The sequence below is a fragment of the Camelus dromedarius genome, chromosome 14 (genome assembly GCF_036321535.1).
Source record: "Camelus dromedarius isolate mCamDro1 chromosome 14, mCamDro1.pat, whole genome shotgun sequence".
NCBI classification, from domain to species: domain Eukaryota; kingdom Metazoa; phylum Chordata; class Mammalia; order Artiodactyla; family Camelidae; genus Camelus; species Camelus dromedarius.
This window is the reverse complement of record NC_087449.1, coordinates 28,038,607-28,063,031: the sequence shown is the minus strand read 5'-3', so window position 1 is coordinate 28,063,031 and position 24,425 is coordinate 28,038,607. Positions and strand designations below refer to the sequence as shown.

At 47.1% G+C, this 24,425-nt stretch overlaps 1 long non-coding RNA gene across 2 annotated transcripts in view; it reads right to left on the bottom strand.

Moving 5' to 3' along the window:
- The window catches only part of LOC116156884 (uncharacterized), a 324,132-nt gene that overhangs the window by 34,472 nt on the left and 265,235 nt on the right, over positions 1-24,425 (bottom strand). The gene's annotated exons all lie outside the window — the stretch shown is intronic.

Sequence of the window (24,425 nt, the reverse complement as noted above, 5' to 3'; positions counted from 1 at the left end):
AAAAAAAGATTTACTAAGTCCCTATGAAATGCTGGCCTCTGGTTCTTGAGAAGGTTATTGAGCTACCCCAGAGGAGAGACAGAGGGGGCCAGAAAACAGTGGGGATGCAGTTCACGAGATAGGCTCACACGTCACTGAGTGCTTGCCAGCTGCCTGCACTGGGGGTGGGCCAGGAGCAGGGCTGTTAGGGAGAAGGACCAGTCAAAGAGGATTCTGGACTCTGGTTTTAAACCATGGGAAGTGACAGAGTGCTGGAGTCATCAATGAAAACAGAGGCTACAAAAGGAAGAGTTCGAGCAGAAAGGGCACTGCGGGTGACCTTGGGCCAATCCCTTCTGTGAGCCTCAGTTATTCTCTTTAATATTAACATCATCATGGTTACACACCAGGCATGTTCTAGGGGCTTTAGATATCCATCTCACATTTCATTTAATCCTTATAACAGTTTTGCAAAGGAGCTATTATCTCCCCCATTTTACAAATGAGGAAATTAAGGCACAGAAATGAAAGGATTTGCCCAAGGTCATAGAGCTAGTCAGGGGTGGGGGGAGGTGACTCCAAACCCACTCCTTTCTCCCTCCACCAGCCCAAAGGAGGAGACCTCAGGCACTGGCCCCCTGGCCACCAGACTTAATCCTGAGATGTCTAAACTGCCTCCTCGCAACCATCCAGGCTCCCTGGGCCTGAGCTGGGACAACGGGGCAGGAAGCCTGCACTGTTCTCAGGACTGGTTGATCCCCCACAGATCGTTCCCTCAATTGAGCCTTGACAAAAGGTTAATGCCAACTTTTGCACTTCAGTCAGGAGGTTCCATCTCAGTAAGTGTGACATTGTCACCTCAATGAGGTTGTACCAATCTCTGAAACAGAGGCGGTCAGAGACACATCTCAGCATCGGCAGTTGGACAGGGGAGCACCACACGCAGAGCACCTGCACTGTGTTTTCACGGTAAGCTCTATACACAGGGATGAGGCAGCGGAACAGGTGGTTGAGCTCTGAGGTTCCCTGGAGACAGTTCGCTTGCAATCAAGCCCCAGCTCCATCACCCAGTGTACTAGCTGTGAGATGTGGGGCAAGTCTTAACCTCTTAGTGCCTTGGTTTCTTCATCTGTAAAATGGGTATAATAACAGAATCTGCTATGCAGGGTAGTTGTAGAGATTAAATGAGTAAAGATTAAAGACGTAAAGCACTTAAAAAAATTAAAAATAAGTAAGTAAGTAAAAGGGAAGGTAGGATATAGCCCAGTGGTAGAGTGTGTGTTTAGAATGCACAAGATCCTGGGTTCAATCCCCAGTACTTCCACTGAAAGAAAAAAAAGAAAGAGAAAAATTTAATAAAAAATAAAGACATGACGCACTTAGAACACTGCCTCTGACCTCCCTCCCCACTGGAGGTCTGCATCTGATCAAGCAGAACCCACCCCCAGAACTCCCGCCTCAAGCTGTTCTCAGGAACCAGTACCTTTACAAGGAGGAATTGCTGAGAGCAGGTTTGGGTAAAGAGGAAGAGAATAGCATGGGAGGCGGCTTGGATTCGTTCTTCTCTCCAACATTTTACTGAGAGTTTAATTTGGACCACGTCAAACGCTGAGGTGCTAGGGACCTTCTGAGCTTCATCTCCCACAGCCTCTCCTGTCTTTCATTCCCAGTGACTCTGGGCATTTTCATTCCCTTGAACCTTTGCACATGCTATTCCTTATGCCTGGAACACCTTCCTCTTTCTTTTGTGTCCTCCGAAGCCTTCCTTGCGTGGATCTCAGCCCAGCAGCCCTTGCTCTGAGAGTCCCTCAATGAGGTCCTGGCTGCTCTCACCTCAGATCACAGGAGAGAGTCCCCCTCCTCCTTGCTCTGAAGCCCTGGGTGCAGCTCTCCATGTGGGGGCTGCAGTGTGCTCCAGGCTCTGAGTGTCTGGATTGGTGCCAGCATCCAACTGCCTGTGCCACATGGTACTGGGCACCCATTATCTGCTAGGCACTGGGCTGGGCTCTCTGGACACAGGGGTAAGCCAGACAGGTATGTGCCAGTCTTTTCAGAGCTGGCAGCCTCGTGGGGGAAAGAGGCCAATGCTTAGGATCATACGGAGGGCTAAGTACAGTAGGGTGTGGCGGGGGACAGGATGAGGGCTGTGACTCTGGACTTTTAGCAGGGCTTTGTGAAGCACACAATAGTAAACCAAGGTGGATTTTGTCAAGCTATGAGGGGATTGACTAATGGGGAATTGACAAAGAGGGAAGGCAGTGTCCCAGAAAAGGGAACAGCCTGTGCAAAGGCCCTGGGGCAAGAGAAAGCTGGGAGGGCTCAGGATGGCACAGGATTGGCAGGGCCAGGGCTGTAAGACCATTCTAGAAGTTGAGCTCTGACGGACCCCTTGACCAGGAAGGGCTGTATGAATCCTAACTCCTTCTCCCTCTTGTCTGTGGCTCCAAGAGGCTTCAGGAACAGTGCAGCATGATAGCTAACAGCCTGGCCTTGCAGCCAGCAAACCTGGACTTGACTTGAATGACCTCACCAATCTGCTTAACTGTCTGGGTCTTACTATCATCTTTCAAATGGGAACATTGATGATCACCACCTCCTAGAGTTTAGGAGACCATATAACGATAGAATGACACAATCTCCAGCACATAGGGAGAGCTTAATTGTGTGATTCTTACAGAGATAACAACATCTTGTTAACATATTGTATTACATATTGTTATCACTATTACGCTCATCATTATTTCCGTGGTTGGATCTGAATCATCTCTGCCTGTCTCATGGGTGGTACCAAATGCCCCTCTTGTCTTCCCAGGTCTCAGTCCCGGGGAAGAAGCAGGGAAGGTGGGCAAGGTCCAGGATCACAGGGCAACGACACTTTGCCCTCTGCAGCTGTGTGTGGGCCAAAGTATGAGATGTCTGTGGCCATGTGGACTATTCTGGCAGATGCGCTGGGTACAGGATCCTGATGCTATGTGAACACTGTGGCCTGGCTGGGAAAGCTGCCTGTCAGCCAGGTTCCCTCTTCCCCATATATGGAATTTTCTTTCTTGGGGAAGAGCTGGCCCTCTTAGGGTTGGCTGTTCTCATTGTCCCTGTAGGATCCGGGGTGCCTGCTGTGTTGCTAATTCGTTTTGGGGGTCACTCCCATCCAAGTCAATTTTTCTGCCCTCTCTGCTTGCTCTGAGCTCCAGAGGGCTAACCCCTAAGAACACTGTCACCTAGACTCCTTCAGGCTCTAATTCTGGCTGAATCTGGCCAAAAGGAATCTGCGACAGGAGAGAGGTAAGTAGGAGGAGGCAGAGGTCAGGTGTCCATCCCTCCTTCCGTCTGCTCCTTCCTTCCAGAGTCTGGCATTGGCTGTGACCCATAAAACCATAGCTCCCCTCCTTAGCACTCTCTGGCCTTTCAGTGCCCATGTTCCTTCTCTTCCTTTGACCCCTTGAGGGGTAAGAGCTTCCTGCTGCCTTACCCCCAGGGTGACTGGCCTCTCTTGCTGGTTTCTTTAGCCCTGCCCTCACCACTAAACAGAGTCTTGCCATCAGATTCTTTGCAGGTCAACCCTTTTGCTTCCTGCCATGAATCTGATCAATACTCCCATGGAGGCGCTCCAAGTTTCCTCAAAGAGATTTGCCCCAGCCAAGAGCTGGGCACTAGTCTGTCTCTCTCCTCATCCACTCTTAACCTAGGTGTCTTCCAAGGGAGCACCCATCCTGGAAGGACTGGAGCTACCTGGCTCCCAGAGGCCCCACAGGTCTACACGTGGGGTGGCAGAGGAAGCTGGGGCCCCATCAAGGAGGGCCTCAGGGGCCATAAGGGAAGATTGGGGATTTTGCTGTAAAAATAGTAAGTCATGGCGGATTTGGGGCTGGGGAGTACCATAATCAGATTTATAATTGTAGAGGATTTATCCTTGAGGTTCTAGAGGATCAAGTGTAGACCCTGAGAAGATATCTGGGAGGCTGGTGCAGTAGTCCCCATGTGATACGATGGCACTGCCACCCTCAGGGACACCTGCCACCTCCACTGTGAAGTCTCAGCTGATTGCGCCATGATGAATCAGTCTTCCTTCCATTGTGTGCACAAAACGTGGTTACATCCACGCTCACAGTTGGCCTCTATGACTTTCTCCTTCTCTTCAGGGTGAGTTCCTGGGCTCAGCACTCGCTTATTCCCAGAGTCCTAAGCCCAGAACAGAGCCCGGCACATGGTGGGTGAAAAAGGGCCTTCACACCGCTGAACTGGTTGGTACTTGCTAGTTCAAATGCAAGTGACTTCGAAGGTATATCCTCTTAATAAAATCATCAACGATTAATGGAGGTCTAAGATCAGATCAGATCAGCCTGCGTCATCTTATCAATCATGGAAGGAAAGTAAACATCAGAGGAACATCGACTGGGTGACTTTCCACGTGTGACACCTTGTTCCATCCAGACCCTGGCCTGGAGCAGGTACGACTGGGATGCATCCTGGCAGATTGGAAGCTCTGTTATGATAACCCAAACCACCACTGATTAATTTCCTACAAAGCGCTTGGACCATCACGTGCATGAGCTCATTGAATATTTACATTAGCCTGTGAGGTATGTGTAATCCCATTCACAGATGAGGAAACAGGGTTCAGGGAGTTAAGTTACTGGCCCAGGAGCAACTGGCGGAACCAGCATCTCAAACATGAGCTGTGTCTGGCTCCAGAGCGCACCAATAAGCCAGCTGTACCACCTCCCCGAGGACTCCATCTGGGTCACCCAACACAACTTAGTTTCTTTTGTTTTGTTTTCACATGCCTCAGTTTCCCCTCCAGGGTCCCTACCTCTTTGATGCTGGAAGTTGGCCAGTAGGTTAGGCCATCAGATATGGTCAGCTCTGGGACAGTGGAGGCCTGGCCTGGGTCCTTGTTCCCAAATTGCTTGGGTCCCTCCTCAGCATCCTTTTGTTTCCTTCTAGAAGGAATCGATCCTTTATCAGCTTGTTACTGGACCCTTGGATACATTTATGGATTCACATGGCCTGGGAGGGGTAAGCAGGTGACATGAGGCATGGCAGCTACAGCTGAGAGAAGGTTTCAGAAAGGTCTATGGCTTCAGTTTCAGGTCTGATGAAAGGGGGAAAAAAAAATCTAAACCCAACCCAGCAGGCTGCCTGCCAGGAGTCTGTGAAACACGGTACAGTGCAGGCCAAAGCCAGTGTCGGCCAAGAGGGAAATTACAGGCCTTAAATGGGAGACAAGTCTGCAGAAAGCTCCCAGTTGTGTTTGGCATAAGTTTGTTTGCAGGCGTATGTGTTTATGTAGACGTGGTTTTCAAAGTGCGTCTCTTTTTTATTTATGTATTTAGCCCTGAGACCCCTTTTGAAAACAATGTAGAAACTGTATGTCAAAATACTTTTACCCTGGATGATATTTGGGGCAATTCCATTTAGTTTAAAGTCAGCCAGTATTTTCTGAAAGCCTATTTTGTGCCAGGCACTGTGCTAGGCGCTGGGGTCTAGAGATGAGGAAGTTGCTACCATATCCTGAATCAGCTGAGTGGCCATCAGAAGAAAAAGACACGTGTAGAAGCAAAGATCCCAAAGTACCCACAGGGCCAAGGTCAGTCCAGTCAGGTGTAGCTGGGACCCAAAGGAGGGGAGATCTTAGCTCTTGGTGGAGAAGGATGTAGAAGGGTCCTTACAGGCAGACAAAGGCAGAGAGGGCCATTCCTGGCAAAGGGGAGAGACCTGGGGGAGTTCATCTGAATTGAATGTCAGAGACATGTGACTTGCCCAAGGTCACACAGCAGTCTGAGGATTTGAACCCAGATCTCTGATTCCTCTCCACCCCAGCAAAAAAAGCTGAACATTAAAGCTCTGTGACTTGCTTGGAAGACTGTGTCCAGCCTCTTTAAGTCATTGCCATCCCTTAAGGACTAGCTGAGTCTTACATGCTCCGGAAAGGCTACTTTAATACCCACCACCAAGTTCCTATATGCCTTGATATTGCTAGGTATCATTTAATGAAGCTATGCCTTTCTTTTCAACAGAAGTATAAACAGAAGTACTCATTTATTGATTTAATTCTTATAAAATAAGGATTTGTGATTTCTGTGCCATGACTGTGTTTGGCAAAGGAAGTAGAAGGAGCAACAAGCCTGTCTTTGAGAGATGATTTTAAATTCCTTTTTACATCCCATCCCATCTAGTAGGTACTTGAGAAATATTTGCAGAGCTGGCCTGGCTTGGCTGTGCTCTTTCACAGAGGTATATTAGTCAGATATTGCTACAATAATGCTATGTAACAAACTGTCCAAGATTCAGTTGCTTAAAACTATGAGTATCTTTTCTCATACATGGGCGAGGATTGGCTGGGTGGCTTGGGTTCTGGCTACAGGTTCAGTGGGGCTACAGGTCAGGTATGGGTTTGTTCCATTTGTCTCATTCTAGGGGCCAGGCCAGAATGTAGCCTCTGGTTGCTCTTCTCATGATAAATGAGTGACTAAACAGACAAGAATATGAGGAAAGAGATGATGCCTCTTGAAGTCTCAGCCCAGAACTACCATGATGTCATTTCCCCCTACATTCCTTTGCCTGTGATAAGGCAATGGTCAAGCCCAATATATTTGCCCACTCTGGTGGGCGGCCCTACAAAGTCAAATGCAAATGAGTTATTGCTTACCTGCCTTGGAGATTAGAGAAATCACTCAGCTCTTCTGAATCTCTATCCTGCTCACATACTGAGTGCTTACAATATGCCAGTCACCGAGCTAAGTATTTTGTGAATATAGCTGTATGTCAGGTAGGTACCGTAGGGATTCAGGCTCGATTTAATGGATGAGAAAACTGAGATTGAGGAAGGTAAAGGAAACTTGCCTAAAGTTACATGCATTCAGAGTTTCATGCCAGGTTTATCTGTGTCACCTCTTCTTAATTGAAAGGTGTGTGTACTGTTTGCCATGTAGAGGGTGCTTGTTTGGGGTGAATTTCTGTTTTTTTCCCCCCTATAGAGTCCTGGAAACTCCCAGGTCATTGGACTTTTACTTTCTGATGAACTTCACCCAAAGGATAACCAGCTGATGTGACTGCCTACCACCACCCAAGTTTCAAAGTTCATTGTGGATTAAAAAAAAAAAAAAAAAAAAAAGGGGCTATTATTAGCAGCGATCAGAGGGCAAACACACTTCCCAGTCACGAGTATTTGGGAGGAAGGACACTTGAAGCAGAGCCTGGATGGTGTTGGTGGTGTAATGTGTTTGGTGCAGAGGCGAATTTCATAATTGCCATGGCTGTCAGGTGATGCTGAGGCCTCTGCTCCCCAGATATCTTTCCACTCTCAGGCCAGCTGCTCTGACATTGCTGGGGAAGGACAGATGTCAACTCCTCTTTTGCAAGACTTGATTCATGTGGCGTGGAAGATACGAGCAAGAGCAAATCTTGGATCAGACAGACCTGATTTGAATCAAGGCTGTGCTTCTGACTGGCTAGGTGGCCTTGTCCTCGGCAATGCTTGCCCTCTGCTTGCATGACCCCTCCTTCTCTGGGCCAGCTCTCTGCCTACATGTCCCTTCTTCAGCCCGATGGTCCCTCAGCACTCTAGACACTCCCAAGCTCTCACATTATCCAGATTGCTTGCCTAATTGGCTTTCTGCTACTGGGATACCTGCTCTAAGGAAAGCCCTGTCTCTTGTTTCCCACTGAGATCCTCCTTCTTTTCTGGTGCCTCGGGTAGAGTAGCCACTCTATGAACATTTATTTATCTAATGAATTCAATAATAAATTACTAAAAGCAGGCTATTGCTTTGTAAACTTTCTGTGGTAGATTCAATATTGTCTGGGCTTTGGAAGCCACTTGGCTCTAAATCCTTGCTACCCAAAGTGTAGTCCTCGGACCTGAATCCACTGGGAACTTGCAATAAAATCAGCATCTCAAGACCTACCTTAGACCCACTGAATCAGAAGCTGCATTTTAACCAGATCTCAAGCTATTTGCATACACACTAAAGTTTGAGAAGCATTGCAGCTCTAAGTAGTTTTAGGCTACCTTTAGAAATCAAATCTAAGTGTGCGTTCTTGCTTTGGGATAGTCAAAGAGTGCCACAGTCTCTAAGGTCAACTCTAATAGTAGAAGTGGCCTGGTAGTTTTCAGTGTGTAGACCCTGAGGGAGACTACTGGGACAGGGCTGCCACTGTCGGGGTGGACAGGGGGTCTGTCTGTTAAGCAAGCAATGACTTGAGTCCTTCTAGTGACTAGTTTCAAGAGCATGTTGGATGCCCTATGAACCCTAGGTTGGCGGGGCGGGGGTGATTTTCCATTTCTCTAACAGGGATAAGGGGATGGGCCAGTATTTGGTGTCTAGTCTCACTCCAGGTCTGTGAGGCAGGTAGTATAATCTCCACTTTACATGAGAGGAGACTGAGATCCAGAGAATGTAAGTCACTTGTCCATGGCCACAGAGTCAGGAAAGAGGAGAGTAGAGATGTTCCCTTTGCTCCAGGCTGACTCTCCAAGGAAACTACCCTTCTAACTCTGACAGTAAAACCTCTGCCTTGTTCCACATTCTGTCCTTAACCCTTCTTCATGCAGGACTAACTATATTCTCTGAACCACATAAACTTACGTATGTCCATGGCTCTCTCTGTTCTAGTCACACTAGCTTGCTTTCTGTCTGTTGAACACACAAATGCTGGTGCACACCTCAGGACATTTGCACTTCTTTCTGCCTGCCACATGTCTCCCCAGATCTCTCTGCGTTTGCCTGTCTGCCTTCTTATCATCATTCAGGTCTTGCTCACATGTCACTTCTTCAGAGAGCCTTTCCCCAGCCACCTTGGGGAAAGACATCCTCTCCACCTGCTGCTCTACACCAACTAATAGTCACTCTCATTCTCATTATTTTATTTTTTTCATAGCGCTTAGTTTTTCCAAAATTACCATGGGCATTTATTCAGATGCTCCCCTTGCCACTCCAGCTTCTCTCTCTACTAGAGTGGAAGCTTACTAAGGGCAGGGTCCTTGTCCTGTTAGCTGCTGTATCCCCAGAGTGGAACAGTGCCTGACATGTAGCAGGATTCAATGATATTTGTTGAAGGTATGAACGTGGGGTCATATTGAAAGTAACAACACAGAGTAGATGAAGCCTGGGTTTTGCCATCTGGTAGACCTAGATTTGTAATCCTAATTTAATGTCATGACCTTTGGCAGTTCTCACCTAAACCACTGTGAGCCTCAGTTTCCACATCTGTGAAATGGAGATAACAACTCAACTCAGAGAGGTGGTAAGGATCACATAAAACTATATAAGAGATAGAGTTGGGCATAATTCAGATCCTCAGTGAATGCTAGGAAACATCTCATACCCGCTCTGCCCGTCACATCCTGCGCCTTAACCATGACTGAACCTCTTATCATCCCACTGAGCACATCAGCCTGGTTCTCACTTCCAGTTCTTTGTTCATGAGGTACCTTTGTCTGTACTGCCCTTACTTTATCTTTGACTGCCTGCAAAGTACCTAATCATCTTTCCAAACACTCAATACACTTTCCTGGTCCCCAGGAAGAACTGGTCCCTTCCATCCTATGCACCATGATAGGACCTCAGCCAAACATCTAATCAGAGCTCCTGTGATACTGCAGCACGATTCACACTTGGATGGGCTGGAGGGAGGGGTCTTCTCTCCTTCAGGCAGGTGGGAAGCCAATGCAAGTCCTGACATAAATTCAATGGAGAGGTAATCATCTTGTTAAAGAGGTGTATTACAATTACTCGTGGAATACACTTGACTTTAACCCTGCCCTTGAACCTAAACTCCACGAGGCAGGGGAGTGTCTGTTTTTCTTACTGCTAGCACATGTCACTTGCTCAACCCACTGGAAGGAGGCATCTGATAAGCATGTGTTTCTTCTCTGACTTGTCTGGGTCTCAATTGAAAATGAAAATGTTAACAATGGTAGGCATGACTTTTTGAACTTCTGTTTGCTTTGCTCTGTCTGAGTCAGGTATAAAAAGAAAAAAAAAGTGAACCAGAAAGGGGTGGAGGGAACCCTCATCCTTTTGTTGGAATATGTAAAAGCCCTAGCTTTGGGATGTCAATGTGGGGAAGCAATCTGATTCCTGGACTCAGAGTGAGTCTGATTTCTGCTTTTTATGAGAGCAAGGCCCATAGTCCATTTGGGCTGTAGCATTATTGAATTGCCCTGTTATAGCCACGTCATCCTTCTGCGGCAAGCCCACAGTGATGCAGAACCTTTCTAACCTTGGATAAGTTAGCCTATAGAGATGGGATCTGCAAACCAATCTCTGACTGCGGTCTGGTTTATAATAGACCTAAATGTTCTATAATAGACCTAGATAGTTCCCTAAGCGGTGTAGGGTCAGGCATGGTCCTGAAGCATTTCTTGGACAGTTTGATGCAGGCTGAGTGGACAGGAGCAGTGAGTTAGTCCCAATAGTTATGGAGGGCCTACTGTGCATGAGATACTTTGTCCACACGATCCTTAATTCTCACAATGACCTTTATTACACTATGCATTTTACTGAAGAGGAAGCTAAGCCCCAGAGGAGCTAGTGATTCCCCACTGGCCCACAGCCAGACTGATACTTGGTCTTCCAGTCCAGATTCAAGTTTAGAGCCAAGAAACTCTAGGTTGGATACCAAGTGACTTGACTGAGAAATGCCCCTGATAAGGGGCAGAACTGGGACCTGAACCTAGTCTGCTTCACTCCTAAACTCTAAGCTGCCTGCTTACCCTGCACCAGCTCCAATGCCCTCTTTGTCATAATGGGGGTCACATGGTGAATTAGGGGCCGTGTTACACTCACAGTTATCACTCCCTGGGACCATATGACCTGACTTCCCTCTGCACTGCCCTGGGGAAGGGCTGCTGCAAAATGGTCTCAAGGATGCCTTCTGATCCCCTGGTGACCCAGGCTTCTTATGAAGCCAAATGAGTCACTTTGGGGAGGTCTCTGCCTCCTCCTCTGAAGCACTGTTTTCTGTGTTTAGTCTGGTCTGCCTCCAGGGACAAGATGATGAGATGGAGGATTGCCTTGGACAGCTTCTGTCACTTGCATGCCAGTCTGTCCTTGTGCTTTCTTTTCTCCAGAGGGTCTTCAGAGCTGGGTGAAAACCCATGAGCTTGATACTGGAGGAAACGAGAAGTTATCTGCAATTCAAGTTGCAGAAGAATGGTCAAGGGGACGGGATGACTCCTCCAGAAAGCCAGGCTGAAAAGTCCCTCCAGTCTCTAAAATCAGGGAGTCAGGGTCCTGGAAAGATTCTTAGAAAGCCTAAGGAACTGCAGCTTAATGGCTGGAGTCAGGGCTACAAACAGTCTTGCTCAGCCTCTTCCCACTGCTTCCCATGCTAACTCAGGATTGCTGTGATTTTAAGATGAGATAATATGTCCTATGTCTGGTCCAGAGAAGACAAGAAATAAAGAGGAGTGTGTGTGTATATGTGTGTGTGTGTATTCCCTCACCCCTGTATGTCCTTATTTTATAGACAGAGACATGAGAGCTGGAGACAGAAGTCATGATGTGCACAGACACTTGGGAGTTAATCACAGAGCTGAGTGAGACCCTTGTCTCCAGCCTCCCAGACTGGCGTTCTTTACTTCACATCACAATCGTAAGGATGAAATTCATGAAACATACCCCTAAATTCTGGGCCATGGAAGCATAAAGAAAGATATTCAGACAGCATAGGGTGGTTATACTGAAATGAGTTTGTTCTTCAAGCATTCTGGCATCTAAAAATCCCTTTGATGAAGCATTCCTGTATAGTCAAGGCAGTGGGCAGGTGGCCAGATGGGATCCTTTTGACCCAAGGGACAATTAAGCTCAGCACTGTCCTCGCACCCACCTCTACTCCCAAGATCAAAGGGTTTCAGCCAGGTGTGGTCCAAGAGAAAGTCAAGGGCAGAATATGGACACATGGTGTATGGGCACTTTTATCTATGAGATAAGGGTTGTGAATGCACCTTATAAACCGTAAATTGACTTCAGTAATTCTATTCCTATTATGAAGGAATATTCCAGAAATGACCTTATCCCTCAAGGCACAGGGCCTTTTCACTCATCTCTGAGGCCCCGTTAGAGGATGATTCTTACATCACGTCACAATACAAGGATGTAATTTGTTAAACCTATTCTCAAATTCATCATTTGAGGGAAGTGACATTCATAAGTGAGAGTCAGAGACAGAGCTCCAGCATCCTTTGGTGCCTTCTGAACATCAATGAAATGCTCAAGTGCAGCTCTGGTCGTCTCATTGGCCCTCAGGTCTCCGTTCAAATGACCCCTTCTCAGTGTAGCCTTCCCCTGGCCGCTCTAACTAAAACTGCAAAGTCACCACCGACATCCTCTCTCTTCATCTCCTGATTCATCATTCACCTGTACACTTAATACAGTACAACGTCCTGTATATCTTACTTACTTTATTATTGCCTATGTCTCCCCACTACTTTTCTAACAGTACTCATGTACTCTCAATGCTTCATAGATATCAGCTCATTCAGTCCTCATAACAACCAGAAAGGGAGCTACTACCATTTGCCCCTCTAGACAGATGAAGAAACAGGTGCAGAGAGGGTAGGTAACATGTCCAAAGTCACACAGCTTGCAAGTGGTGGGATCAAGATGTGATCTCAGGAGTCTGGCTCCCGGGTCCTTGCTCACACCCACCACACTGTTCCACCCATAGGATGCGCATTACACAAGGGCAGGGAGTTAGCTGTTGATTCCCAGTGCCTACAACAATGCCGGGTACATCCCAGTACCCAGTAATTATCTGTTGGAGGAATAAATGGGTAAATGGAGCTTCTACTATTCCATTGCTTTGAAAGCCACTCTTCATGAACCAAATCTGTGGATCATAGGAAGGCAGTGGGGCAGGTGGAAAGATCATGGGCTTTGGTGTCAGGAAAAAAGGGGCCCACAATCCTCACTCTGTCAGTCACACATATAATACCACCTGAGCTCTATGACCTTAACAAAGGTGTAGCTAACCGCTCTGAGCCTTGGTTGCATTATCTTTTAAAATGGAAAGAACAGTGGGTTCCTCATAGGTTTAGGTGCTGTAGTCAAAGTTCAATGCAGATAAAGGGCCAAGCCCAGAGCAGGAAAATGTCAGTTCTCTCCTGCACCGGGACGGATGCAGGAAGGCGAAGTGAAACTCCATCATCCTTTTGCAGAGCAAGCTCTTATTTTTCCAGAATGACTATATTAGGGTCAGGGTATGGGGAAAGCAGAGAGGACCAGGAGAAGGGAAAATTTCACTTTTCCCTTCTACTGCAATGAAGACTGGAACAACTTCAGTCAAATCAGCTTCTCCGATAAAGCCGTACTGACGTCACTTTCTCTTCTCCTGTTACCTTATTAAATTTGGTTGCCTACAACATAAAACACTGGCTCCTCAGAAGTGGTTTCCACCGTATTATCAAGCAGGCAGGACGATTTCAATCTGTCTTCCACCAGAAAACAAAGTCTGCTTTAAATTAGAGAGAACAAAGTTGTACAGCTGACGCTCAAGTTTCCCGTTCTTCCTAATTTGTAGGCTGAGCTTTAAAAACTCTAAATATTTGTCTTACTTTTAAGACTGTTTTCTTCAAGCCTTAGGGACTCTGCTGTGAGACCAAGCAAGAGTCCCGGGCCCCAGCTAAGTTGGGTTGTGATGCTTGGAAGTGGCTTCGGCTGTCAGGATTTGGCAAGAACCTGGACATCAGATTGCACTGGAAACTTCCACAAACTATCAGACAGAGGTCTCTCCTCTGTCTGGGGAAGTCCAGGGTCCAAGAACATCCAGCATGTTCTCTTTTCTCTTTACCGGAAACTTTTGCTGCACATGGTGTGAATCCTGAACTGCAGCCATGTTGAATTAATTCTGAATCTCTGAACTGGCTTCACACATTCTGTTTCCTCTTCTTGGAACATCCTTCCCTCACTTTCTCTGAGCTCAGAGAGCTCCTACTTAATCCTCAAAACTCAGTGTGTTTCTTCCTTTGGGACAAGGCCCCCGAGGGGTCTGTGGTTGCAAGCTCTGTGTTCTTGTCCAGCAATTAGCCCTTTTCTTATCTTCTTTGAGTGTTCTTGCTTTTCATCTGGGAGCTCCTTCAGAGTAAGGGATATGTTATTCATTTAAATATCCTTCGGCTCTGGCATAGGGCCTGGTCTTCAGCAAGTACCCAATGAATGATAGCTTTAAAGAGCAGTACTAAAGTTTAAACTCTAGGAGCAAATGAACAGACAGCTGGGTCCTTAATGGAAAGAGGGGGAGGAGAAGGGATGTGTAGACTGCCCTTTGGGAGACCCCCTTGGGCCAATCTGGTCCAGCCCTCACTATTCTGCACATGAGAAAGTGGGAGCTTTAGCGACATCCCCATAGCTGTGTGTGTAACTGGCAGAGCCGAAATCGCCTGCCTCGGTCCAGTGCCCCGCCTGTGACACTAGCATATCCCTTGTCCTCATGAGAATGAGCTGCAGCAAAAACACGGCTGGGGAATGGGGAAGGGTATCCAGGACAAGATACCGGGTGTAATCAAACATCAAGGGCGTGTGGTCTGCTGTCTTGAGAGCAGGCTGCCTGGGGGCCTGGAGGATGCTAGTCAGAAGCATGCCACAGGGAGGATGTTGGGGGAGAGCTCTGGACTGGAAACTTGGGCTTTTCAGGCAAGACTCACCAGCTTGAGTCTGCACAGGAACCAGGAAAACTGCCACAGAGCTGTCCCCAAATCAAAGGCTTCTGGTTCTGGCTTCTGGCCAGACGTTAAGTAAAGGGGACATTGCAAAAAATCATTCATTGGAGGAAGTGGTTTGAGTTTCCTGTTTGAAGGAGGAGGCTTCATTTAAATAGAATTCAGTAGAATTATGTGGAAGAGGGAAGTATCCTGAGCCTTCTGCTTGGACCTTAAAATCTGCTTCTTGTAGAGAAGATGGATTCAGAAATAGCCTCCCAAGGACCAGAGGGAAGATTTTAGCAAAGACTCTCAACTAGTGTAGGAATGGATGTAACAGAATACAGTTCCATCTTTTGAGCACCTATTCTGTGCTAGGCACTTGCCTCAACTAGTCCTACTGACACTCTCTCCCAGTCCTGGTGGAAACTCAGGTTCTCAGAGAGGAAGGGATTTTCCGGAGAAGACCCAGCGAGGCAAAGCCTGCACTCAGACGCATCACATAGACTGCTGCTCTAACCAGATTTGCTCCCAAAGCCCGCTAGTGTTCCCTGGACCCTTTGGGCCTGGGTCTAAGTGAGCTCCTCTTGTCCCTGAGCCGACAGTGCCCAGGCCAGTCCCCTTCCCTGCTCTGCAAAGCTCACCCCCTTTAGGAGACTCTTGGGAGATTAGACTGTGAGCGCCTGAAGTCAGGCCCTGACTAAATTCAGCTGGTACCCACCCAAGGGCCAGGCACCCAGTAGAACCTCTAAAATAAGGGCTCCCTGTGCCAAGATCTTTCCTCGTATTAGCTCATTTCATTACGACCCCAAACCAGCAAGGTAAGTTTTATCATTTCCATGTTTGAGATGGGAAAGCTGAGGCTCATGAAGGGAAGTATGGTGTAGGTAAGATATGTCAGGACACCTCTGAGCAAGCAGTATCATGCTCATTTGTACAGGCACCCCTCGGTATCCACGGGAGATTGGTTCCAGGACTCTCATGGGTACCAAAATCTGCAGATGCTCAAGTCCCTCATATAAAATGGTGCAGCGTTTGCATATAACCAAGCACATCCTCCTGTACACATCTCCTAGGCAAGTAATCATCTCCAGATTACTTAGAATACCTAATACAGTGTAAATGCTATACAAATAGTTGTAAATGCAACGTAAATGCTCTGTATATAGTGGCCAACATGCAGCAAATTCAAGTTTTGCTCTTTGGAAGTTTTTTCTGGAATTTTTTCCCCCAAATTTTCATCTGCCATGGTTGGTTGAGTACCATAGATTTGGAACCCCTGGATATGGAAAGCTGACAGTATTTCTAAATCAAATCAATTTGGCTTGCCACCCCCCTACATTTGGCAGGAAATTTCATCTCAGCTCTATGAGGCAGAGGTTGCCCCAAACCCTGGAGGTTTGTAAGGAATGGAGTTTAGAGAAGAGTCTCTGGACTTCGGCTCCAAGATGTTCCAACTGCAAGGGTGACATTAATGAAGCTTCAGCCTCCTGGCCCCTTACTTGCACAGGCCTGTTCTGAGAAGGACCCTGATGTGTCCACAGGTTAGATATTATAAAATTGGCAAAAGTATGATGTTTTAACTCCAGTGGATGAAGATTGGTGCCTCCTTCCACCCATCTCCCATCTCCCATCTCCTCTATCACATTTCCCCTGCTGGGTAGGTTGAAGTGGCCATGGGCATTGAGTGTGTGTGTGTGTATATATATATATATATATATATATATATATATATATATATAATCTTAAAACCTATACCTGTTCCTTCTGTGACCTCTTGACGTGCCGTGGGCAGCTGGCCTTGCAGCTCCTGTAGCCATAACTCTTCCTGTTCAGTCTTTTGGCTTTTCACTTTCAGAGGTTCTGTCCTCCCCAGAGAGGAAAGGGTGCTACAGGGGAGTAAGATGCAGGTCCCCCTTTGCAAGCAGCAGCTACTACTTTATTTTGCCATCTTAGAAAACCCCTGCCAGGGTCAGGCCACTTCCACTTTGAACCAGACGACCGGCCTTGCCCACCGCACCCTCTCTGGAATGATTGATCCCTGTGTCCTTGCGAAGTAGGAAAGAGGATGTGTAGGACTGCTCGGCCTTTCTGAAAGGCAAGCGTAGCCTCCTGCTCTCTTGTGGGAAAAGGATTCCACAGTATGCGAGGAAGCAGACCAAAAGCTAGACATGTTTTTTTGGCCTCCAATCAGAATGCATGGGTTGATGAGGAGAAGGCTTCCTGGAAGAAGTGGCATTTGCGCTAAACGGTAGAGAACAGAAAGGTGTCTGTGAGGTGACAGAGTGCGGAAGCCCTGACTGGAACGGGTCCAAAAATACAGATGCTTTGCAAACAGAGCATCAGAGTCAAAGGACAGAGGAAGGGCCAGCAGTGAACCAGCAGGCCTGGTGGATATGCTTGTTTTTATTCTCTTAGATGAAGTTCAAAGCAAAGGTCTCTGATATCCCCTGAAGAGAGAACATTCAGGTTGTTTTCCCGCCCGGAGCAGAATAAACAGGATTGTTGGAACCCATGGTGACCTCAGCAGGACACGGCTGGCCGGCTGGCCCTGGGAGAGCAGGCAGGGTGGAAATGGCTGAGATTAGGCACCGCCCTGGCCTCTGGACTTGGATCCTTAGGGAAACGCCTCTGTTGGGACAACCTGTCTCAGACACTTTGAATCTGTATCTCAGGTCAGAAAGTATGCACAGACTTGGACCCAATTCCATTTATAGAAATACAGCAAGAAGAAATAGCTGCTGATGTGTGGAAAGAGATGTCTACAAGGATGTTCAATGTGGTACTGATTATAATAAAGAAAAACTGGAAGTAACAGATATCTAGCAACGAGGGTAAGTCAGGAAACAGAGTGCATCTATATTGTGGGAAAATATTGGTCAATATCAATCAATATGGAATATTCAGGATATTTTGCCAAATGAAAAGCTGGCTATAAAGCAGTATGTGCTGTCTACTCTCAATTATTTAATATGTATTACACTGGCATTCACTGAACACTTACTGTGGGCCAGGCATGGCTCTAAGCTTTTAAAATATATTTTTTATTTAATCATGCAACAAGCTCATGAAGATGATATTTTTATTATCTATATGTTGCACATAAGACACAGAGTGTTTAAGTCATTTGTCCAAAGTCACACAGCAGTAAGTGGCAGAACCTGAACGTGAATAAGGCAGCCGGCTCCAAAGCCCGTATGTAATCCACTGGGCTGGTGTATGCTCTTCCTGTGTGTATGTGCGCTCATACAGTTTTCTCTCTCTTGCATAGAAGATTTACCCCAAAATGTCAGCTATGTTTTAAGTGATCCTCTCCTACAACAAAATACGGTGGATATCTCTATGGTACGAGTGAATAGTGTAACTGTTTTACAGCTATTACTATATTGCTGCTGGTCTAGACCCAGGAGGACATCTAGACATTGAACATGGAGACCACAACATGTGTGTATTTGGATCCTCCACTGGCCGGACACAGCAATTCCCCGATTCACTGAGTCAGCAGAGATTAAGTGCCAGTCTGGTGCAGGCCTGTTCTAGGTTCTGAGGATTCAGCAGTGAACAAGGCAGGGCACACAAGGCCAATTCCCTCAGAAAACCAATATCCTAGTAGGGGAAGCAGGGAGATAACCAGTAAATAAATAGCTAAGACAAATCCCAGCTGGAGCTCAGCACTGTGAGAGCTGCCATCACAATGGTATGACAGGGACCATGAAATGGACAGAGAAGGGGACCAGAAGCAGCAGGATACATATCTATCTGTATCTGTCTCTCTCTCTCATCTGTCTCTAGCTGTCTACCTAATTTCAGAGAGATAAAGCAAACCCAGTAAGATGTTAACATTTGGGGAATCTGGGTGAAGAGTACATTAAAACATTTTGTAAAAACACTGTACAACATTGTAAAATAAATTTTGTAAAAGAATTTTGCAACATTCTTGTAAGTCAAAACTATTTTAAAATAAAAGGCTGAAAATGTATTAAAACAAAGGTGTAAGAAATAAAAATGATTGTTCTCCATCCAAGGAAGCAGTCAAGAGGGCTTGCTGTCGACTGGCATGTGGTGGGTGAGGAAATCAAGGGGTAGGTGGATGCTGGTGCCACTGACTCGAGTGAGGTTGAGATTGGGGACCAGGACTCAGCATTCCTCTTTGGCCCTGTTAAACTGAGATGCCTAATAGTCACTGTTTACAAACTACCATATATTCACCTTCTCATTGGGTCTTGCCCTGTATTTCTGTGAATTAGTTAGGCTTGGAATGATATGACTTTTCTGCCAAAGAAGAAATTGAGGCCAAGAGTGGGAAAATGATTGCACAAGGCCTCACAGTGAGTGATTAGCAGAGTTAGGGGCCAAAGACAGATCTACTAAATATAACACTTCCAAGGCTGAGTCATAAGAGGCTCTCCACAAGTATTTTCTGCTGCTTCTAAGACTGTATTGACATTGAACAGGCTGGCAAAAAAAAAAAATGTCCACGGGGGATGCACATAGTTCAAAATTAATAAGTGTCTGAGAGTAGCTGTCACAACACTCTTTCTTAGAAACTGCCAGGGATCTCCAGTGGCCCCTGAATCAGTTTAATCCCCAAGAGGTACAATGCTATGGGCTACAACTTGACTTCTCTTGGTGATAAATTACTATCGCATTTTTATTATTCGATAATAATTATTAAAGATGTAGGTAAAACCACCTGTCCCCATGCAGACAGGAGAATTAGCGTTCCAAGGAGATAGTGCAAATGGAAGGGCTTTGAGGTCTACAACTCTGCTGGACAGAACTCCTGACTGGGTCTTGGGCCATGTTCGTTGTCTCCAAGTGCTTACAGATGCTTCAAAGTGCCTTTGGAGCGCATGCCTTGTGACTGACTTGACTTCTGCCAATTTGGAGATCAATTTAAAGTTACAGGACATTAAAAAAAAAAAAAAGAAATAATACGCAGGAGCTTAGAGAAACAAAGATGACTTTATCACCAAAGTAGTACCTGCTAAGGCCCTGTTACCTCATTGAATGCCCCTAACAAACTTTTGAGGCACTTATGTTAGCCTGGTTTTATAGAAGAGGAAACTAAAGCTGAAGTCACAACATGACCCCACACCTGCTGTGAACCCATATATTCTGATGTCAAAGCCCTCACCTCATCCACCACACCACATGGCCAGGTGGACCCTCCCTGCTCCCAAAGATGAAAGCTAACTCAATCATAAGGCGCAAGAATGAGTTGCCTTGGAATCCACACTGTTTGCAGGTCTCCACCACCCTAAATCAACGACCTGCATTATTTCATTGGGATGGTATGCACGCCTGATTTGTGTTGGCACAGAGAAGCTATAAACTGTGCCCACGGACCCAGGGAAGCCTATTTTCACATTGGTGATGTTTATAGAAACAGGAAACATGGCCTCTGCATGAACATACTGGTCCTCTCTATGTCAACACCGTCATAAATAGACGTCTCCAGGATCTCTGCCTGGACTGTTTTCCATAGATACTTAGCAAGCCCACAAGGTGGGTCATGATTACCAAGGAGGAAGAAAGTGGCCCTTCCTTATGTCTAGAATTTATCCTGACAAGAGGTCCGCTCAACTGGGGCCCAATATAAAATGCCCCATCCCTGTTTCCCCTTCTCTGTTGCCAGCAGCTCAGTCTTGTCCCTCTTGGATGTCCCTCCCCTTTTTGCAGCTTTGATCTTCAGGCTTCTGACCTGGGAATCCAGCGCTGGAGAGCTGTTTTCTGCCCCTGGAGAAATGGGTCCACCTTGTGGACTCAGGACACCTCCACTTGCACTGCTCTTCCCAGTCTGCAAAGCTGTCCTGCCCTTTATCACGGGGCACTTCCCTGAGGCTCACATGAGAGGACTGCTTTTAATATCCCCATTTTGCAGGTAGGGAGAATGAGGCCCAGAGACAGAAGGGCTCATGATTTGGCTTTAAATTTCACACAAGACTTTAGCACGACACTTTGCCCCTCTTGAGGAACTTTATGGTGGTTGTTGATTATTACCACCATGGCCATCAGTATCTGTGTCCATGAGAGGGCTGCGAGAAAACAGCCAGCACATCTGTAAAGCGTTCAAATTAAATAGCACTTGTGAAGATGCTGTTGCAGTGGTGTGGACGGGGTTGGGGACTAGTACCTAGCAACTTGCAATAGTGGGGAGACCTTTCCACCTGTTATGGGCTGGATCTTGTCCCCCCCCCCCCCAAAACTCATATGTTGAAGTCATAACCCCATGTACTTCAGAATATGACTTTATTTGGAGATAGGGTCTTTACAGAGATCATTAAGTTAAAATGAGGTCATTAGTGTGGGCCTTAATCTGACTGGTGTTCTTACAAGAAGAGGACCTTTGGACACAGACACATACCAAGGGAAGACCATGGGAAGACCATGTGAAAACACAGGGAGAAGAAGGGTAATTACAAGCCAAGGAGAGAATTCTTAGAAGAAACCACTCTGCCAGAATCTTGATCTTGGACTTCCAGCCTCCAGGACCGTGAGAAAATTTATTTCTGTTAAGCCACCCAGTCTGGGGTACTTTGTTATGCCAACCCTAGCAGACTAGTCACTACCCTCGGAGCCTGAACGTGAGGCGGGGGCAGACAGCTCCCTGTTTGCCTCCCAGCCTCTGACCTCCTACTCGGGCCTCCAGTGGGCTGAACCCAACTGAAAACCAGATACGCGTATAATTAGTATATGATCACAGTGAGAGCTCTGGATAAGGGTTAAGCATATTCATTCATTTATTCAATAAATAGTCATCAAATACCTGCAAAGAACCAGGAGCTAGTCTGGGTGCCATGGATACAAAGATAAATAAGATACCATCCCCTGCCCCCTAGGGGCTCACAGTGTGGCAGAGAAGGCAGACCCCACTACATGTTCTCCTCTGTGAACAGCCCACCAGGGAGTGCAGTCTGCTAGCTGACACCTGCTGTGGGAGCAGGACCTACGGCAGCACAGGGAAGGCTCACTGGCTTAGCCAGGGGGTGGGAACAGTGCCCCAGGGGAGGGACGTTCTGCCTGGCCCTTGAAGGATGCATGAGGCTTTGCAGAGAGAGATGGGAGGAAAGTCATGCTGGGCTGAGCAGTGTGCAAAGACCCAGAGATCCCAAAAGGGGAGGACTCCTTTGGAAGGAGAGGCTGAGAGATGTAAACCCTATGTGGTTAGAATCACTTAACTGTGCTGCGTCACAACACTAAGGTCTATGTTTTGAGTACTTGTGGCCACATGGTACCATGGCAAGAACAGGGTCCTAGAGTCTTGTGTTCAAGCTCTGGTGCCAGCACCTGCTCCCCAGATGACCCTGGGCAAATCACCCAACCCTCTTAATCTTCTGTTTTCTCTCTGGTCAGTTGTTCTGCCAACCCTATTCGGTGCCTTCTCTGTTCAAAGCCTCAGAGCTGGAAGAGTGCCTGGTGCTGGCCCTGGGACCCCATCCTAGAGGGAGGGGCAGATCCTGTACTGAGTCCCCTCATGCATACAGAAAGGCTCCCAGCACTCTGCTCAAAGTGCTCTGGTAATACACAGGTTCACGCCCTGCCCTGCACACTTCCCAGGGACATGGAGTGAGTCTGGAGAAATAACAGAAGAGCAAATGCTTGTAAAGTGTTACTATGATTGGGTGGCAGTCGTGGCTGCTGGCATGTTATGTAAGGGTTCGTAGGCATTCTTATTGCACTCCCTCATCATCTTTACCTTCGCCCCCTGGCTCACACCATGTCCACCTCATGCCTTTGACTATTTAAATCCTACCTATCCTTCAAGGTCAAGGTCCAGATCCACCTTGTCCAGGAATCCTGCCCAGAATGCAGGCTGCAGAAGTATCACCCTCCTCTCTACCCTGTCACATCTATAGGCTCATTAGGCATTTATCCATTAGTAAAAGACAGCTGGGTGCTCTTTGAGGAGCAGTGTCTGGTCCAGAGCTGTCTGGATCAAAGAACACCAGGGCTGGAGGGGACCTTAAAAGGCCACCATCAAGCCTCCAGACTCACCCTTCCCAGCTCGTCCACCTGGCAGTCAGAGTGATTACTCAATGCAGCCTGGAGCATACCCCTCTCCTGCTTAAAACCAGGGGACTCTACAAGCTATTGACCAAACTGGGATACTTTAGAGGGCAAAAGGGAGTGCTGTGATTATAATGCTAGCACAACAGGCCTAAACCAGGGTGACACCAAGTCAGCTAGGGCAGACAGTCCCTGCGTGATCTGTCTACCTCTCCTGGACTCCAGCCAGCCTTCAGTGTCCCAGTCTCTACTGAGCAGCTGGTAGTGAACCAAACGTTCTTTGCTAGTTCTGGCCTATGTGCCTCAGACATGCTGTTCCCACTGCTTGAAATGCCATCCTTCTCACCCCATCCATTCACCCTTAATCTCAGGCTCAGGGTCACCTCCTATGTGAAATCTTCTGATGCCCTGGACAGAGGGAGTTGTTTCCAGCATACGTGTTCTGTCTCCTAGCACAGGGCTGGTCTCAGCCACGAGCCACTGGCCTCTCTCCACTCAACTCTGAGCTCTCAGAAGCCGTGTCTCAGGCACCCTTGTCTCCCCATCCATGGGTCCAGGGTCTGTGTCTGACCCCCAGGAAACGCTCAGTATGTATTACTATTATTTTGCAGATGGGATAGTTCACCTTTGCATGTGTTGCTCTGTGTTTGCACTTCATTCTCCTATTTAGCTTTTATGTATACTTTAGACATCCCTACGAGGGCAGACTTCTCAAACACATCACAACATAAAGACACGAAATTTACTTCATTGCTCCGGATTTTCCAGCAGCTTCAGAACCAGAGATATGGCTTCCTGTATCTCCTAGAGGGCAAATCCTCACCCTATACAGCGACACACATTGAGTAAAAGTTGCCAAAAGTCTTTCAGAGCCAAGTGAGGAAGACGAGTGAAGAAAACAACAGGTGTCCCAGTCCGAGCTGGCGGAATAAGTGAGTGAGAGAGGAGAGGAAGGAAGGGACGGGAGGAAGGAAAGACAAACTAATTTTCTTATTTGGCTTTTCAGCTAAACCTGGACGGGACTTTACAAAAGGGAGTTGGCAGAGTAAGGGGCAGACTCGTAAGAGAAGGGAAAGGAACCAGCTTTTACTGGGTGTTTGTGTTACAGTTAATGGACTAGGCATTTGGTTTGTGTGGTCTCATTTTAATTTCAGCGGGACAACACCACACCAGAGCAGGTACCACTATCTGGGTTTTACAGGGGAGAAAATTCAGACCCAGACACGTTGAAACATTTTCTCAAGGTCACACGGGTTTCAATTTGGGTTGAAGGGAATTTATATCAAGACCAGACTTAAATCCAGGTCAGTGTGGCTCTGTCGCCCCTGGTTTGTCTCCACGTTGGTGAGAAATCTAGAATCTCCCAGCAGGATTTTCAGAAGGGTTACATCTGTGTGGAAGCATCTCTTCTGGGTGATTTTGTTTTTAAAAAAATCAGTTTCCTTGTTTCATAGTCACAGCTTATTGATACCAGAAGGACAAGGCCATGTCTTGTGTGTCCCAAGAAATTATCACAATGCCTGTCCTCACAGGGGTTACTCAGTACGTATTTATTGATGTCTTAGAGCAGGTCCTTGGCTTTCCGTGGCACATCACCCCAGCAGGCCACCTTCTCTGAGCCTTTTGATCTCTTCCTCTCTTCTCTGTCCTGGTCTTTCTGGCTACTTCATGTGATTTCCTGTGAGATTCCCACGGCCAACCCTGCAGCATATTGGGACTATCTCCCAAGGTCCTGGGGTGGCTTAAACCCTGTGTCAGGGGAGAGTGTTTCTATGTCAATAAACCCTGTGTCCTC